The sequence below is a fragment of the Elephas maximus genome, chromosome 10, assembly GCF_024166365.1.
Source record: "Elephas maximus indicus isolate mEleMax1 chromosome 10, mEleMax1 primary haplotype, whole genome shotgun sequence".
Classification (NCBI taxonomy): Eukaryota; Metazoa; Chordata; class Mammalia; order Proboscidea; family Elephantidae; genus Elephas; species Elephas maximus.
This window is the reverse complement of record NC_064828.1, coordinates 67,646,273-67,658,746: the sequence shown is the minus strand read 5'-3', so window position 1 is coordinate 67,658,746 and position 12,474 is coordinate 67,646,273. Positions and strand designations below refer to the sequence as shown.

The following is a 12,474-nucleotide window of genomic DNA, read 5'->3' as shown; positions in this document are numbered from 1 at the left end:
CAGCAACAGTGGTGCAGCCAAGCTCCTTCCCGGAGAACTACACTCTGCACCTCAGCTTTTACTATATGTTAATGTTATTTTAGGTCTTCTGTGTTATTTGGTATGATTTGGTAGGTTATTTTTTTAATCTGGGAATGTTGAAAATTTTTTTCCCACATAAATTAACGGTAATTGCTTTTTCACTTTAACGCCATTTTGACCTACAAAAAGTTTCATAGGAACACTCTACTTTTGGATAGCAGGGAAAACCTGTATGACATTTTAGTCACTGCTACAAAGTCATAGAGACGATACTAATTCAAAAGAAAATACACTTAAACCCCTTAAATACGCCTTAAATAAAATTTTATCTCCTGATAGGTTTTGTTTCAAAATAAAGAGAAGGAATCACAGAACTAGTTGTCACCATTTTGCAACTTTTACTGAATTAACAGAGTTAGGCATTGATCATCAGTGACTGCTAACATCACAAAAATGAAACACAGCCAACATTACATGCTTCCTGGTGGGACGAAGAAAAAAAAAACCTTTCCCAAGAAAGATGATCCAATCGAATGTGGAAATTATAGAACAATATCATTAATATCACATGCAAGCAAAATTTTACTGAAGATCATTCAAAAACGGCTGCAGCAGTGTATCGACAGGGAACTGCCAGAAATTCAGGCTGGTTTCAGAAGAGGACGTGGAACCAGGGATATCACTGCTGATGTCAGATGGATCCTGGCTGAAAGCAGGTAATACCAGAAGGATGTTTACCTGTGTTTTATTGACTATGCAAAGGTATTTGACTCTGTGGATCATAACAAACTATGGATAACACTGTGAAGAATGGGAATTCCAGAACACTTAATTGTGCTCATGAGGAACCTTTACATAGATCAAGAGGCAGTTGTTCAGACAGAACAAGGAGATACTGATTGGTTTAAAGTCAGGAAAGGTGTGCGTCAGGGTTGTATTCTTTCACCATACCTATTTAATCTGTATGCTGAACAAATAATCCGAGAAACTGGACTATATGAAGAAGAACGGGGCATCAGGATTGGAGGAAGACTCATTAACAACCTGTGTTATGCAGATGACACAGCCTTGCTTGCTGAAAGTGAAGAAGACCTGAAGCACCTACTAATGAAGATCAAAGACCACAGCCTTCAGTATGGATTACACCTCAACATAAAGAAAACAAAAATACTCACAAGTGGACCAATGAGCAACACCATGATAAACGGAGAAAAGACTGAAGTTGTCAAGGATTTCATTTTACTTGGATCCACAATCAACACCCATGGAAGCAGCAGTCAGGAAATCAAAAGACTCATTGCGTTGGGTAAATCTGCTGCAAAGGACCTCTTCAAAGTGTTGAAGAGCAAAGATGTCACCCTGAAGACTAAGGTGCGCCTGACCCAAGCCATGGTATTTTCAACTGCATCATATGCATGTGAAAGCTGGACAATGAATAAGGAAGACTGAAGAAGAGTTGACGCCTTTGAATTGTGGTGTTGACGAAGAATATTGAATATACCATGGACTGCCAAAAGAACAGACAAATCTGTTTTGGAAGAAGTGCGGCCAGAATGCTCCTTTGAGGCAAGGATGGCGAGACTGCGTCTTACATACTTTGGATATGTTGTCAGGAGGGATCATCAGTCCCTGGAGAAGGACATCATGCTTGGCAGAGTACAGGGTCAGCGGAAAAGAGGAAGACCCTCAACGAGGTGGACTGACACAGTGTCTGCAACAATGAGCTCAAGCATAACAACGATTGTAAGGATGGCGCAGGACCGGGCAGTGTTTCATTCTGTTGTGCATAGGGTCGCTATGAGTCGGAACCAACTCGACAGCACCTAACAACAACAAATCTGGTCAGACCTTTAGGGCCAGTTAAGAATTTTCAGGAAATACAGGAGACAAAAGAAGTATGTTAAACAATACCTGAGGGATACAAAACAGCAAAATCTAGGCTGTGAGAAACTATACAACAGCAACGAAAGCCTAGCTTCCAGAGCTGGAGAAATACGTAGAACAAAATTCTAACTCAAAAAGAAAGACCAGACTTGCTGGCCTGACAGAGACTGGAGAAACCCCAAAAGTATGGCCCCGGACATCTTTTCAAGCTCAGTGATGAGGTCACTCCTGAGGTTCACCCTTCAGCCAAAGATTGAACAGGCCCATGGAACAAAACAAGACTAAAGGGGCACACCAGCCCTGGGGCAGGGACTGAAAAGTAGGAGGGAACAGGAAAGCTGGTAATGGGGAACCCAGGTTAAGAAGGGAGAGTGTTGACATGTCGTGGGGTTGTTAACCAATGTTATACAAAAATGTATGTATACTAACTGATGAGAAACTAGTTTGTTCTGTAAACCTTCACCTAAAGTTCAATAAAATTTTTTTTAAATAATAAATAAACCTAGTTTCCCCATGAAACAAGACAAGACTAAAGAGAAGCACCAGCCCAGGGGCAAGGACTAGAAGGCAGGAGGGGACAGGAAAGCTGGTAATAGGGAACCTAAGGTTGAGAAGGGAGAGTATTGACATGTCGTGGGGTTGTTATCCAATGTCATAAAACAATATGTATACTGTTTAATGAGAAACCAGTTTGTTCTGTAAAACTTTAACAAAAGTACTATTAAATAAAAGAAAAAAAGCCTAGTTTCTCCACACAAATTCTAAGTTAAAAAAAAAAGAGATGGGCAGAACCTATACATTAAAAGAGACTTGAGAGACCAATAAACCAAATATACTGTATATGGATCTTGAATCGAACAGACACACCATAAAAAACTAAAATACATACATGCATATATTATTTTAAGTCCTCATCTCTTAGAGATACATCTGACATGTTTTTAGATTAAATAGTAAGATGTCTAGGATTTCCTTCAAAATATATGACAGAGAAGAAATAGATGGTGAAAATGGTTAATGTGCTTGGCTGCTAACCAAAAGGCTGGAGGTTCAAGCCATCTGAGGCACCTTGAAGGAAAAGCTTGGTGATCTACTTCCAAAAAATCAGCCACTGAAAACCCTATGGAGCACAGTTCTACTCTGACACACACGGGGTCGCCATGAGTCGAAATCAGCTCAATGGCAACTGGTTATAGATCAAACAAGATTGGCTATGAGACGATAAATGAAGCTGGGTGATGGCAAAAAAACCAACCAAACCCAGCGCCGTCTAGTCGATTTGGACTCTTAGTGACCATAAAGTGGAGGTTTATCATTTTACTCATCTTGTATTTTTGTGCATAGCTAAATTTTTCCATAATTAACAGCTTAAAAAAATAAATGAATGGAAGCATTTGGAAAACACTGGACGAACGAGCCTAGAAATGTTCATTATGCACACACAGTACAGAGCTGCATACCAGCCAATTCGGGGTAAGTAAACTGTAGAATCTGGCAGTTCCCTGGGTAAGTCAGCTCTGCAGGAACTCACCATAATCCTAAATCCCTCCCTACCTAAGGCCCAGGCTATCTGATGCGGTCACTCCTTCCTGGTTCAAACACTGGGCACCAACATAAGTTGTTCTTGCACTGCTCCACTCCTGTTTCTGAAAACTTAACAGGAAATAAATTAGAAAGCAACAAAAAAGAAAAGAAAGGGAGACAAACCATAAGGCAGTCAAAGAATAAAAAAGAACTGAAGGACAACAGTGGTCAAAACCAAAACCCACATACTTAAACACATCTAGCTTTCAATCCCTATTCTGTAAACTAAGTAAGCAATCTAAGTTTCACAACTCTAAAGAAAAATATGCACTAAACATTTAAATAAATACACAGGAAATTTTGCTATTTAAAGGCATCTCATTGTAAATCCTTTTATAATATGAATAGGCACCTCCCACATTCACCCATGAGCAAGGAGAAATATTACTAACATTAATATATTAATATTGTTATTTTAGATGTATGTATTATATATAATCCTAAAAACTGAACCCATTGCTATTGAGCTGATTCCAACTCACAGCAACCTTACAGGACAGAGCAGAACTGTCCTACAGGTTTCCAAGGGGTGGCTGTTAGATCCAAACTGCAGACCTTTTGGTTACCAGCCGAGCTGTTAACCACTGAACCACCAGGGCTCCGCAGTCACAATAACAGCCACTACCATTTAACACTTGCCATGTACCAGTACATAGTTCTAAAGAGGTTCATTATGTGTGCACATGTAACAAATTTCATCTTTACAACAACTCTGTAAGATACAATTATTATCCCCATTTCACGAATGAGGAAAGTGACCTAGTATACTTTTTAAAATTTCACATCAAATAAGGCTTAAGGTACACGATGTTCTACCTAAGTGAGAGGCAGTTCATCTTAGAATACTACTAAGTGCTGGTTTTTAAAAATGGGCTTTATAGTATTTTAAACAAAGCTATATGTGTGTGTTTGTACAAATATAAACACACATTATGTATATTTATCAATCAAAAGAAAAGGCAAATGACTTGCCTGAAAGTCATATCAGCCACACTAAAAGGTTCCTGATTACAAGCCCATTATACTTATGATTGTATCTTCTAAACTCTCCAATTCCAGTGGCTTTCTATTCTCTAAAAGTAAAAAGCCACAGACTGAAGTCACTTCAAGTTTACTTTAAGAGAATGTTTCTCCTTGCCCAGGAAATGGTCAAAGACGAATAGATTCCTGAACATACACAGGTCCAAGGTGAACGAAAAGCCAAAACGAATGCATTACATACCATCAACTCCTCAAGGACAGTCTTGTCTGATACTTCTGTGGATCCCCCCCACAGGATCAAGCACAGAATACCTTACATGTAAGAGGCACTCCTTATAACCAAGAACCCTATGAGGAAGTTCTACTCTGTCACATGGGTCGCTGTGAGTCAGAAGTGACTCGTTGGCACTGAACAACACAACAAGAGGCACTGCATGAAAAGCACACACCAGCAGCTACCTATTCCACAAAAGCATTCTAGTCTCCCACCCCCTTCACAATCTGGCCTCCTAAATAAAGGGAGAAAAAATGCTAAGGAGCTCATTCTTTGACTGAAAACACCTGCTCTTCACTCTCACTCAATCCACTGCGATAGATCAACCTAATGTGCTGGGTGGGAAACCCAGTTTGACAAGGGAAGCCCCCTGCTCTGCTCCAGGGAGCTTTTCGTAAGCCCTGTTCTCTAAATTCCACCCCACTTCCCACAAGGAAAGATTTGCTCTACTTCATGCTTCTTTATTTCTCTACAAAGCCTCACCATCCTCTCAGTTACCAAAAGTTGACAACTCAGCACAGCAGGTCTCAATCTCTTTTGGATTCTGGATTCTTTTCTGGGATGAGGATCTCAATCTGAGCAAAAGTTCAGTGAGTAGCATCTCGGGTCTTAAAAGCTTGCAAGCAGCCATCTAAGATATAACTATTGGTCTCTACCTGTCCGAAGCTAAAGAGAAAGAAGGAAAACAGACTCAAAGAAGATACTAATCTACAGAACCAATTGACTACACAAACAACGACATTACCTACCTTGAGACCAGAAGAACCAGATGCTGCCCAGCTACCAACTACTACCGTTTCGACCAGAGACTCAACAGAATGGATGGGAGAAAAATGTAGAACACAACTCAAATTCCTTAAAAAAACAAATGCCAGACTTACTGGTCAAGTAGAGACTAGACGAACCCTGGTGACTACTGCCCTGAGATACTCTTTAAACTTGGGTCTCAAACCACCCCAGAGGTCGGACTGCCTTTCAATCAAATGACAGATTGGCCCATAAAGTAAATATTACCTATGAGTACTATGCTTCTCAAGTATTTGTCTAGATGAAATATTTACAAAATGGTAAATATTTACCCTAGACCAAAGATTAGAAGGCAAAGGGGTCAGGGAAACTAGATTAATGGAAATAAAAATAAAAAAACCAATTCTGAACCATAGTGACCCTATAGGACACAGTAGAACTGCCCCATAGGATTTCCAAGGAGCAGCTGGTGGATTTGAGCTGTGGACCTTGTGGTTAGCAGCCAAATGCTCAACTACTTGCACCACCAGGGCTCCATGATTAATGGAAACAGAAAAACCAAAATGGAAATGACAAGAATGTTGATATATTGTGAAGAATGTAACCAATGTCACTGAACAGTATCTATAGAAATTGTTAAATCAGAACCTAATTTCCTATGTAAATCTCCACCAAAAACACAATAAAATATTTTTTAAAAAAGAAAACCTGAGGAAAGGTCTAAGCTCTCTGCCCTAGAAAAATGCCCAAGTGTACACATACACAGATTTGCACAGAATTTCAGGAGCAGTCTCAGGGCTTGGGATTAAGAGCTCCTGGCTAAATTCCTCCCCCTATTTTACCCTTTACCTTCACAGTGGCCCAATCCTGCCCATTTAACCTTTCTTCTCTACCTTGTTAACATCTGTATCACCCTTTACACTAACTGGAACAACTGAAACCCCTTACCCTCCTGGCCACTTCCCAGTCCAGGTCTTACCCATTGTTCCTCCACCCCACCCTATCAATATTACCGATTGGCTACTATATTCCTCCTTGAACTCCAGAACTGTGCCTGCTCTGGGACACTTACCATGTTTGATCTTGTCTACATCTCCCATTCTACACTGTAAATTCCTGAAACATAGGGGTAGTCTTATTCCTCTCTGTATCCTTCACAGAGCATACAGCATAGTGCCTTGTCCGAGGCAAACATTCTTTAGAGTGAATCGATGTCAAACCTAAGGACTTAAACTAGTCAATCCTCAAGAGTCCCAACTGGGACATTATGAGAGTATGACTAATCGATACTTGGCCAGCCCAGGAAGTTGATGCAATTAAGCAACTCCACCCATCATTTCTTGATCAAGCACTCTGCTCTCTCAGAGGTGGGGGAAGAAGGGGTGGAGACACGGAAGACACTCTCCAGGCCAATCGTCACTCTCAATCTTGGTTACTACTCTGCAAAGCAAAAAGCATTTTGGCTTGAGTAACAGTTCCCCACCCCCCAGCACCCTAGTTATGTAAAACATTCCCATGCAGTATCAGATTTTAAAGAAAACCCTATTCATCAGCCATGTGTAAACAAACAGTTCCACAATAAAGTTATTTAACTTGATACTGTCAGTTTAACAAGAGTAAAAACAACTTTCATGTTGCTAATAACCTCCAGGATAGAACAATCCAGACATGCAGGCATTCAGCTATGAGTTAGGCAACCTCCCTCTCATTTTCAAAGCCCCAAACCACATCCTTTAAATACTAAAATACACAGACACCAAGTCCCAACAAGAAACACTGTAAAGTCTGCCCATGATTCTTTACTATATTAAACACAGCTGTCTAGGGTCATGTTTACATAGATTAAAAAAAAACGTCAAACCAGCACTGGTACTAACAAAGTTTCTGATAAACAGACTCCTACACACCCAAACTAGAAAGGGAAGAGAGAAGTTTAAAAATACGTCCATCTTTATGGGATATAAACACATCATTAAACTTGTGCTATTCTCATGTTTTGGCTATTTCTGGATAAAGGGTTTATACTTCCTTAAAAAAGGCCACAAATGTTTTAGTAACTACTTCAATAGAAAACCCTAACTTCCTTGTTCTAAACTAATAATAAAATATGCATATTTCACACCCAGAACCCTGAGGTAGTTCAATTATTAACAAAACAAGCCACAAAGACAACCTAACACCCAACGTCAGATTTCAGTGCTGGGTTAACAGATGGCAAAACTGTAACACACCAAACAGCAAAGCAAAGAAGGTCAAAGTAAAAATGAATGTGGGAAGAGTCAGAAATGATACAAAACTCCCTCACCCTCACCCAAAATTCTAGTAATAAGCCTATTCTCCTCTTTCCTACTGCCAATCTTATAGAAAAGGACTATTAGTAGAGATAAAGTAACAATAATCATAGTTCACAAAGTGCTGGAATTTGTGACTGGTGGGTCCAACCTTTTCCTTTCAATCCTCAAAGTAGGATCCTGCTCCGTATGCCGAGTAGCCTCGTAGCTAACAAACCAAAGCCGGCGGGGGCAGGGCGGGGGGAGGAGACAACTATCATCCCCTAAACAAAATAGCACCTGCCCTAAAAGGAATGTTTTAAATCTCAAAGTACTTTTACAAACATCTCATCTGGCCTTCTTTCTGTTCCCAAACTCATTTGCATCTTTCTCCGTGATCTCTGCATGCCTATTCCCTTGTGGTACTCCAAGTCTGGGCTCGAATGTCACCAAAAACAGTGTCATACCACTCAGTGTTTCTGTACCTCACAGTCTGCAGTTACTGTGCTGAAAAGGAGATAAAGGCTCAGAAATGGAAACTTGCTCAAGATCACAGTAAGTGATATAGCCATTACTTCCAAGATCAATATTTCCTGATGCATTTAAAAACTCAAAACATACCACATTTTAAATTATAAGATTTAAGTAAATAAAATAGCACACCAATTATCCCTATGAAAACATTCTGTCAAACTTGCTAAGGGTGGCCAAAAACAAGAACGAGGCTTTCCATACAAATTGTAGATGGGCTTATAACTGCAGCCATCCCCTTGCCCTACAATAAGTCTTACTTCAAGAAGTGACACTCGGTCTCATCTTGTACTGAAGAACACTTTCTATTTTAGAAGGCAAAGTAAAAGACCATCTGGAAAAGGGTATTTTATCCAAAAGCCTGCTACAGTGATTAACAAATGACTAAATATAATCCGGAAACCATGGTAGCGTAGTAGTTAAGTACTACAGCTGCTAACCAAGAGGTCAGCAGTTAGAATCCGGCAGGTGCTCCTTGGAAGCTCAATGGGGCAGTTCTACTCTGTCCTATAGGGTCCCTAAGAGTCGGAATGGACTCAACGGCAGTGGGTTTGCGTTTTTTTTTTTTTTTTTTTTTTTTTAATATAACCCAAAGGCAACACAAAAGCTAACTTGTGTTACCCTGGGGTCTTATGGAAAGGTGATAGTGCTAAACCTAGGTTCACACTCAAGTTGACCCTTTAAATCAGTTCATTCAGTTTCATTAATGCCTTTAAGGAGATTAATATTTACTATAATCTTATTTCTACTATGAATGGAATACACACGACCCTTTGCCACCAAGTTGATTCCAACTCACAGTGACCCTATAGGTGAAACAGATATTAAACACTCAAAGATAATTAAATAGGATGTTCTTTAGTTCCTGAATTCACTAAGAAAATATTCAGCACCTACAAGTCGCTCCAATGTGCTTGAAACCTTGATTTAATAAAAGCCAAATGAAAGTCCAAACCCCTCTCCAGGATTCCATGTTTGCATACTGACTATTCAACAATCTCTGCTTGGATGTCTAATAAGCATCCCAAACTCAACATGTCCAAATTCAAAATCCTGATCCCCTGTGCACATTCCACTGCCCCCCTCCCCAAACTGTCCCCATTTTAGTAAATGGCAACACTATTTTTCCAAATGCTAAAGTCAAAAACTTAAGAGTTATCCTTGACCCCCCTTTTTTCTCTTACAAACCATTACCAGCAAATCTTCTTGGCTCTACCTTCAAAATACATTTGAAGTCCAACTACTTCTTACCACCTCCACTACTACCCTGTTCAAAGCGACCACCATCTCTCACCTGGATTACTGCGATTGCCTCCTACTAGTCTCAGATTCTACTTTTGCTCTCCATACGGTGTACTCCCAAACTTAGCAGTCCAAGTTCCACCACATTTTCTGTGCCACACCCTCCAATGGTTTCCCCTAGGGCTAGCCCCCTTTTACTTCTCATTTCCTATTTGTCTGTCTCTCCTCTGCTCTGATGAGACTGGCTTGAACACACAAAACACGATCCCACCTCAGAGTCTTTATACTTGCTGTTGTTCCCTTTGCTACTATCCCACCCCACCCCAAGATATTTACCTATGTTGCCCTTTGACTTCTTTCAGGTCTCTGCTCAAAAGTCATCTTCTCTGAGAGGCCCTCCTAGACTATCCTATGTAAAGTAGAACTGTTCCCCACGCTCCCTTACCCTGCTTTACGTTCCCCACAGCACTTTTTCCCTCCTCCTCACATGTGTTCATGTTGGTCTCTCTCCCTCCTAAGAACATGGGCTCTAAGAGGGCAGACTTAGTTGTGTTCATTTTTGTATACACTCAGCCCAAAACAGGATGTTACAGACACTGTAACACACTGTTACAACAAAGATCTATTGAGGCCTTTGATGTTCTAGTTAACATCCAAATGCTCTAAAAACAAAAACTTTTTGTATAATTGGGTGTTTTTCTCTCCTGTACCTCAAATTCTCCTATTTTCCTTATAATAATTGAAGTTAATACTTTTTTTGATCATCATTACCCATAAAGAATTTATTTGGTTAGTTCAAAACGAATTATAGTTTTTCCCTAAGCTCTTTAATTCGATTCCCTCTACTCTTTAATTCAATTCCCTCAACTCTTTAATTCCATTCACAAACTAAAAGATTAAGATTGCCCTCTATATTTTACAAAAAAAATGTTTACTAGCTACTTGCAAATTTGGTTTTGTTTTTGAAATTCTCTGAAAAATCAGAGTAGATGTTTCAGGCGACAAATCTCAAATCCTGATTCTCTTTCTCTCCCCAGATCTCAGCTTCAAACAAGACTGTTAGGCAAAATCTCTAAGATTTAGGTCTCAAACAAATTTGCCCCACAGCAAGACCTAAGAAAAAGCACAAACTCTAACCACAAGGTGTTTAGACCAAAGATTATCTGTGGCCCCCAACTAGGCAATTTGGGCCGATGTCTAAAAATCACTTTTTACTTTTGCCTCATTTAATTTTCTAATCTTCCAAACCTTTTCTACCAGTTGTCTTCAGTAGGGCAGGAGGAGTTAATGAACTGTAATAGGAAGCTACTTTATCATCCTCGGGCAAAAAGTAAAGCACACCTGGATTTGTTTTCGAGTCTTTGTAATGAGATGGAACCTCAACTCATGGAATGAGACTTCTTCCACGAACTATCTCAGCAGTTTCTTGTGTATGTGGGGGATTTTTTAGACACACCTTAAGCAGACCATGCTGTCAAGTCTACAAAGTTATTTGGGTTGTTTTAGGTCCTTCTGAAAAGCATCCTGCCCCACTCCAAGAATGAGTTAGTTGGTTGCTTGTTATTATGGTGATGAGTACCCTGTGAACAGAGATAATTTGCCACTTCTCTGAGGATTCAAGGCATCCTTTAGCTTTTTATCAGGGAGGAGGTAGGAGGAGCAGCAGAGCCAATTATGGAGTATATTTATAAACATGTAAAGGAGTATGTTCCTTGACTCTGAATAACAAGATTTAAATTGTTAGCTTACAGAAAAAAATAAAGGGAATAAGAAGGCTGAAGAAAATAAACATGTCGGACTGCATTCTAACATGGACAGCTTTGCACTGTCTGAAGTTTTTCCAGATTTTCCAGAACCAACGGGCTTTCAGGTTGGTCACACATACAACACAAATACATCAGAAAGTCCATGTGCCCAAAGGTTCCTGTGCACCAGTTTGGCTGGGAAGCAAATCCACTCAAGTAACAAGGAAGCAAGCAGGACAAATAGTAATACAAGCCTGAAGCTACTAAAATATAACAGTTTAAAGAAGCCATATCTCAATAAATCCTTAAAGGGAAACAATAAAAGTCAGCACTTATTTCTGATAAACTAGAGACACAGGAAAACTTTACTTTGATAAAAGAATCTACTAGAAACTTATAGAAAATAGCATATATAATGGCAAAATATTTTTTTTTAATTCCCAGTTAAAGCCAGGAATAACATGAAGATGCCAGCCATCATATTATAAAAATAAAGATTAAAATACTGAAGAGACAAAAATCTGTCCTTATTAGACAACTACACATTATCTGACTCATTCAAGTTAAACAATCAAATTAAAAATTACCCAGCCTAACCATAAGTTCAATAAAGTAACCAGATAAAATAGCAACATAAAAAAAAAAAAAAAAGCTGCCCAATGCAAGAGCAATAATAATTAGAAAACGCCTAGCAAAACTTCGTCTTGCTTATTTTGGACATGTCATCAGGAAAGACCAATTGCTAGAAAAGGACATCATGTTTGGTAGAGATCAGTGAAAATGAGGAAAACCCTCAATGAGATGGATGGACATAAAAGCTGCAACAATGGGCTCGAAGATACAAATGATTGTGAGGATGACACAAGACCTGGCAATGTTTCGTTCTGTTATACATAAGGTCACTATCAGCTAGAGCAGAGTCGACAGCAACTAACAACAATGAACATAAACACTTCATTCTTAATAGCAATAAAAATGAAAAGATACCTAGCAATAAACCTAACAAGATACATTCAAAACCTGTATGAGGAAACATCCTCCCCCTCCCCCCCCAAAAAAATTCTTTCTTTAGGACAGAGAAGACCTTAAAAAAAAAAAAATACAGTATGCTCCTGGATGAAAAGCCTCGATATTAACCTATAAATTCAATACAAAACCAATCAAAATCTAAAAATAATTTTAACAAAAGTCAAAA

The 12,474-nt window shown here is 39.3% G+C and overlaps 1 protein-coding gene across 6 annotated transcripts in view; it reads right to left on the bottom strand.

Moving 5' to 3' along the window:
• FBXO34 (F-box protein 34) overlaps positions 1-12,474 on the bottom strand; it is a 102,318-nt gene that overhangs the window by 35,651 nt on the left and 54,193 nt on the right. Inside the window, exons 1-2 of one of the 6 annotated variants that reach the window (XM_049899277.1) lie at positions 6,564-7,922; positions 5,494-5,599 (exon numbers count right to left, since the gene is read on the bottom strand). The exons of 2 other annotated variants lie outside the window; for them this stretch is intronic. The gene's annotated coding sequence lies outside the window, so the exon portion shown is untranslated. 3 more of the 6 variants (XM_049899278.1, XM_049899274.1, XM_049899276.1) reach the window with 3 other exon arrangements.